The sequence below is a fragment of the Sciurus vulgaris genome (assembly GCF_902686455.1).
Source record: "Sciurus vulgaris genome assembly, chromosome: 13".
Classification (NCBI taxonomy): domain Eukaryota; kingdom Metazoa; phylum Chordata; class Mammalia; order Rodentia; family Sciuridae; genus Sciurus; species Sciurus vulgaris.
This window is the reverse complement of record NC_136474.1, coordinates 89,040,914-89,048,503: the sequence shown is the minus strand read 5'-3', so window position 1 is coordinate 89,048,503 and position 7,590 is coordinate 89,040,914.

Here is a 7,590-nt window from a genome sequence, read left to right as displayed (position 1 = left end):
ATAAAATTATGGCATTTGCAGGCAAATGGATGAAATTGGAGAATATCATGCTAAGTGAGATAAGCCAATCTCAAAAAACTAAAGGACGAATGATCTCGCTGATAAGCGGATGAGGACATATAATGGGGGGTAGGAGGGGTTAGCGTTAGGGTTAGGGTTAGGTTTAGGGTTAGGGATAAGGAGGGTGGTAAGAATGGAGGAAGGACTGTATAGAGGGAAAAGAGGGGTGGGAGGGGTGTGGGTGAGGGAAAAATAACAGAATGAATCAAACAACATTGCCCTATGTAAATTTATGATTTTTATTTTAAAAAAATGGAAAAAAAAGAGGGAAATGAGAATTCTAATCAGAATTGAACTAGAGCTACTCATGTTACACTCTGGAAAAGAAACTGGTCACATTTTTCCAATGTCCTGAGACTTTGTGTGAGGCTAAACTTAAAAGGGATGTACAAATTAATTTGGCAGAAGTAATTTTAAGGCAGCACAGCATTCATTCCCTTGCTTATATATTGCTAGCATCTCTTAGCAGGTTTATTGTGCGAATCAGGGGCAGAAAACAGAAAGCTAAAGAATAAAAAATGAATTGCACTTTGACCAGAAAATTGCATGTAAAATTAAAACTAAATGCATATTGAAGAGATTACAGCCACTAAAGAGATGTTAGTACTTTGAATAGAGACAATAGGAAAGATGGCTTGAGGACATATCAGGAATTTGCAAAGCAACACATACTACTGATTCCAGGATACAGATAATAAAATTCTTTGAGAAGAGATTATGGGGGCACCCAGCTTGTACAAGCTGACCTAAGAAGTTGTTTCATTGTGCTGAGCCATTCAGGCACTCCAAAGCTTCTGCAGACATCAGAGAGTACTGTATAAATTAGTGACAGATGTTAGCATCATCTTCAAGGTAATGGCTTCAGAATGTTCAAGTTAAGGGATCTCAGAGGATTCCACTGAGATTTCAAAGGAAGTGCTAGGAGGCTAAGCAAAGTGTGGTAGACTTGGAGTTCCTAGAGGATTCCTCTCAGAAGGAAATACATGAAACTGTGCAGGTGAAGCTAAAGATGGAATGGAGAACCAAGGAATTGATAGATGTTAGTAAGGTGGAATGGTTGCCAAGAAAAGCTGCTGGTTGCAGAAAGAGTTAGGCTAGAAGAGAGTTCATATGCACTACCAGCAAGTCCAAAGGGATAGGAGTGGCCAAGTCCTGTAGAGATTATATTTTGCAATCAAGTGTCCTAAATGCTGTACACAGAGTTACCAGACCTGTTTACTTAACTGGGTTTTGGTCTTGCTTTGGCTATATTCTTTCTTTCAATGTTCCTATTCCTCCCCTTTTGAATGGAAATATCTACTTTATACCAATGCATTTTGGATATATGAAACTTGTTTTTAATTTTCATAGGGCCTTATAGCCAAGAGTTTGCCTTGAGTCTCAGATGAGACCTTGGGCTTGGTCTGGATGTTTGGATGATGCTGAAACTGTTCAGAGTATGGAACTCTTGGAGATAGACTAAATACATTTTCATTGTGAGATGGACATGAATAATTGGGGGTAAGTGATGGAATGTTATGATTTGGATGTGAGGTGCTCCTCTAAAACTCCTGTCAATGCAGGAATTTTCAAAAGATGAAATGATTAGATTATGAAAGATATAACTTAATATGGCCTCCCAAGTTTGAATTGTGGGAAGTTATGAAAAAACCATGGGCATGTCTAAGTCATCTCAAAGTGGAGGAGGCCCTTTGGAGAACTCTCTGTGTAATCTCACCAATCTGAGACTGCTTCGTTGCCTTGGCAAACTTTCTGCTCAAAGAGAATTCTGTGATAGCACAAAACTTTTTGGCTCAGACAGTTCTTGATTCAAAAGTAACTCCCTGGAGGTAGAGAGATACCAGTGTGCCCCACTTAGCCTTGAGGTGCCAGCTGCATGAAGTAGGAGGAATTGCTGTGCAAGTGATAAGTTCCCAGTCAGGGCAACTCTCCCACAGCATCTGTTTTTTTGTTTGTTTGTTTGTTTGTTTGTTTTTCTTGATGAACTCCTCCTCACATTAAATTCCTTTGTTGTGTTTCACTATAAGTAACACATTCATGGGCTTTTTCCTTTGTTAGGATCAGACACATCAAGTCTTTTCCACCCATTCAACCCTCACTTTTAATATGAATATTTCCCATGTCTTTTGCTTTATTTCTTGATATTACTATTCAGCTTCTTATTTCCAGCCTGCCCACACCTCTGAGGGTTACTTGTTCCCTCCTGACACAGGCCAGGTTGAGACTGAATGGATCTACTGGGCGGTAACTAGAGGCAGGTGGGGTATACTGCAGGAAGTAGGTGATGCAAGCATGGCCTTGAAGGATTGTTCTTCCAGCAGCCTCTTCCTTCCTCTCTCCCATTCTCTTTCCTGACACCAACACGACCTGAACAGTTTCTCTCCATTGGGCTTTTCTCCTATGGTGTGCTTCCTCATCTTGTGCTCAGAGCAATGTAGTTGGCTGTCAATGGACTAAGACCTCTGAAACCATTAACCCCAAATAAACCTTGCCTCTTCTAAGCTGTTCTTGTGAGGAATTTTGGTCCCAGCAATGGAAACTAAATCAGAAATTCAGTCATGGCCTTTTCCAGAATTACGATTCTTTATATAATTCTCCAACCAACACCCAGGAAAATTTTCCTGCAAATGCAGAAAAGTATTTGAAAGGATGTTATGAACACTGCTAACTGATAAAATGTGAACACAGTTCTCAAAAACTAGGAGAATTTTTCATGAACTTCAATTATGATTCATTAATTGTGAAGTATAAAATTAACATACAGGTAAAAAGTTTAGGTAGACGAACAGAAAATAATTTTAATCTCCAAACACTGTCCTCTAACTCCAGACCTGGTATTTTAGTCACCTTTTTCACTGCTGTGACCAAAAGACCTGACAAGAATAATTGGAGAAGGAAAAGTTTATTTGGGGCTCACAGTTTCCAGGGTCACAGTCCACAGATGCCCAACTCCATTCCCCAGGGCTCAAGGTGAGGCAGTGCATCATGGTAGAAGAGTGTGGAAGAGGAAAGTGACCTGGGACAACACATTAGGAAGCAGAGAGAGAGAGCTTTGCTCCATAAGAACAAAATACCCGAAGGTATGCCCCCAGGGACCCACCTACCTCCTCCATCTACACCCTACCTGCCCACAGTTACCAAGTTAACCCCTGTCAGTGGATTAATGCACTGATTAGATTAAAACTCTCATAACCTGAGAATTTTCACCTCGTAACTTTCTTGCATTTTCTCACACGTGAACTTTTGGGGGACACCTGATATCTAAACCATAATACCTGGTGAAACTGGAGAGGGTCAGAAACAGAACCTTCTACATTAAAAGTATTTTACAAGAAAATAGCGTCTGACTTTTTTCTTCTCTTTCTTTCTTTTTCCTCTTTTAACTTCCTAAAGAACTGACCTTTCTAGTTATTTGGAGAGCAAAGATGTGTGTTATTGCTACATAAGAAGAGAGTAATCAGAAGGGAAGAATGGTAATGTCATACATGATACATTACGCAGTCAATTCAAGTCACATATTGATGATGATATGGATCATCAGCATCACAAGCAATCAATCACACAAATTATAACTAAAATTAAAAATCTTATAACAGGTAAAATAATCATAAACATATCTAGGTATGTTTATATTTATTATATTTAACCAAGTGTTGCAGATAGATAGCGTACTATGTTTATTCACTCTTTACAAGTTGTTGTGGACTTTCTCTCTGTTTGCATCTGGTCCATGGACAATTTATTGAGAAATCAAGAGAAATTTTTTTTTATGGTTACTCCCATATGTTGACATGTTTTGTGTTTTATTTGCATTTTATTTATGTTGTTAACAGATGTTCAACTTTAAGTGTGGAGATCATTTGGTACACTTGAAAAGGGCATTATTCCCAGTGGCATTGGAGAACTGGAGTGCTGGCAATGATAGATGCACTACAGTGATGCTTCATGGTTCCTTTTGATTTTCTTGGTATTGTCTCTGGTTGTAGTGGGGAAAATTAGCATTCTGGTTGAAAGTGGAGAAATGAAGACTGTGTTGTAGTCTGTGCTACTGTAACAGAATACCACAGACTAGGTGATTTATAAAGAACAAAAATTTGTGTTGTCACTGTCATGGAGGATAAGATCTTCAAAATCAAGGCCCTGTCATGTGGCAAAGATATCTTGCTGTGCTGTTACATGACAGCAAGCAGAAGGATAAAGGGGCAGAAGGAGTCATACTGACCTATTGTAATGTGCTAATGACCTCTAGAAGGACTCACCTCTTTATATTGTTACAATGGTAATTAAACAAATTCAATTCAACATGACCTTTGGAGGAGAGAAACATTCAAATCATTATGAATGACATGTCAATTATATTGTGATATTATTAAATTTAATCTTTGGAGGCTAAGTTTGCAAGATTTGCAATATGCAGGATTATTTGCAAAATGATCTTCATTTATTTAACATCCGCTCTCATTCAACAATTCAACTATTATTGAGGGTCCCCTCTCATTTAACAATCCTTCTGTTATTGAGGGTCACCCATTTCGAGTGAAAATGCCTCTGATTCAGACTAAATTTCAAGTACTTTTCCATAGTATGATTTATAACTGACTTTCTGACCTCCTGAAGAACATCATATATCATCATATATATTAGATAGCTGCAAACTGGACAAGTTTAGACAATTCTGACATCTTCGTTTTGTGGAATAATAAGTTTTCAACTTCACCTCTAAGAGAGGAGACATTTTATAGAATGCCTCATACAAACTCCAGAGCCTAGATGGGACATAGATGCAAAAACCTACACAATTTGAGGATCTTTAAGACAATCATCTTGGTATTTTTTAATAAAGATATAATTAATATTTACTTATTATGAATCTGAAAGTTTAACGTGTACATTAGAATGTGACTTTATGGGTTGTATTCCTTAAGTAAATTTGTGGAGAATGTTGCCTTTATTATTCATGTTATATTTTGTAATTGCATTTGTAACCCAGAGTTGTGAAATAATTATGGGAATGACCAGATGTGCTTAATAAACCAGAGTTTCAGCAGATTTTCTATAAGTGAATTTCATGTTTATAAGTTTCTTAGCTCTGCAACAATAATTCATCTCTAAAACTCTACAAAATGATTTTTTTAAGGAAATCAGATCAATATACATGGAATAAATTAACTATGAAATATACTGTTTAGCAAAACAACTCTATTGACTCACCTGAAATTAACAGATTATCAAATTCATTTTAAATAGCAAGTTGCTCCAGTATTTATAATAATTAGTAGTGATATTTTGAAAATATTTTAAATAATATTTTTGTTTAAAAAATTCCAAAATCCTAACTTTAGGTCGATAGTATTTGTATTGCAATGCTCTTTTGGACCAAAACCATTGATATTGTTACAATCACTTTGACCTAGGAGAATTATCCTACCACAAATAGAATGCATGGGTCTTGCCTTTATGAAACACTCAAAATTTAGTCTACTTTATGACAGAGTGATATGACTGGGGATATGACTTGGAAAGCCACAGGTTATATTTCGAACTTCAATTACTGAAAAAGGGTGCTTCATTAAATGGAGCTGAAAACTTCCTAACAGGGAATGTAGATTTTCTCTGGAGGAAATGAAATAGCCTCCTATGGTTCTTTTCATATTCAAAACATTGTTCATATCCTTTTTGCTAAGCTAATAAGTCATATTTCCACTACCAGTCCTCATGTCACATGACAGTGAATTACCACTTCTTCCTTTGCTAAAGTACATGTCATTGTAGATACTGTTCTTTGTGTATTTTCTTATTTAAGTTTAGTGAGATAAATCACCAGTGGCATCATCAAAGCACAGTTAATGGAGAGTTTTCCATTTTTCAGAAGATACAAAAACATATACATTAACTAATTCAACTGGTTTTATTTTTTTTTCATGCCATAACCAAGGTTTTGACACATTGGTAGAAGATTTCATACCTGATGCTGCATGCTGAGCTTTCCAGACATTATGTTTGTCTTTGTGTCACTCTTTGTTTAGAAGAACAGATTGTACACGTGGGTGAAAAACATTGTATCAATTCACTCTGACATGGATTATAGAATGCCATTTCTGGAATGAAATATTGTTAAGGTGTTTAATTTCTCTACCTAAGAATTTTCAATAATGCCTACAATACCAAATAAGCCCCTGTGTTTTAAAAGTAAGAAAATAAACAGGGCGACAGAGACTCTTAGTGTTTACCAAAAATATTTCTCCCACCTGTTCCTCAAGGGTACAGAGTCTTCAATCCTTACCCTCAGGCTGGAGGATTTGACCAGCCAGCAGAACACATGAGCCACAGGCAGTAGTATTTGGCTTCTGACCAAGGGGTTTTCATTCAACAACGCACTGTATTCCGACATCCCTTTCCTCTTTGACCTCTGCAGCCTAGAAATGTCAATCAGGACTCCGCCTTGTCAGTGGTGAGTATGCAGTAGGAGAGCAGGATGAGGATGCAGAATCTCACTTGTCTCAGTCAACAGACACAGGAGAGTAGCACAGAGACCTGGAACGTGGCTCTCAAACAGTAAGGCAGAGAGACTAGACTTCTATTAAGCCAGAGTCTCTTTCCCTGTGTCCTAGACCACAGCAGCTTAGCTTGGCATACACTTATTGCAAGAAGGAGAAGAAGGAGAAAAAGGAAGAGGAGGAGGAGGAGGAAGAGGAGGAGGAAGAGCAGGAAAACATAAATTATGCAAATATATCAAGCAATAATTTTATAGACAAGATTCAGAGATCTGTGGGTGAAGTGAGCATTAACTGACCGGAATGACTAATCCCAATGCATCAATAGTTTCTCTAGCACAGGGCCTATCTCTACACACTCTTAATCATAGCCAAATCCTTCAATTTTGCATTTGTGTCAAGAAACCTTCTGTAAGAATTCTGTGGGTACTAAGACATGAGTGTGTACCATTTAGCCTAGTGTAAACAATGAGAAAGGAGAACTCAAAATGACAAATGAAGTGAAAATATTTAGTATTGCATTTGCAAATAAACTAAAAATAGCTGTCCTGACAGTCTTCAGTGGGGAAAGAAATGTAATATATCACCCCACTAAAACTCATACAGGGAAGTACAAGTACAATAAAAGCCTCTTAAGGAAATTTTTATTATATTATTTAAACATTCATAACTTGTCAATATTTTTATAGTTTTCCTAAGAATATTTTCCTGTTAATATTGTCTGAGGGACTGACTCATGAAACCACCGTACAGTGCTATTACTATAATGTTCCCTTTGTCTGTCATGAGATTCAATTTCATGTACCATCTGCTTTCCTGATTTCTTGTTGTTAAATAGTGAAATGTGTTGTGATCTAAAAAATGCATGGAAATTGACTTTACCAAATGGATAGTTTTTCAGGATATAATCCATCTATTAAGGGGAAACAAGCTAAAGATTTTAGTAATGATTTTGTAACTGTAGTGTCTTCACATCACTTTGAAGAATCACTTTGTCAGTCAGCTAAACGAATGAGTTTATTTTATATTCTAGAGG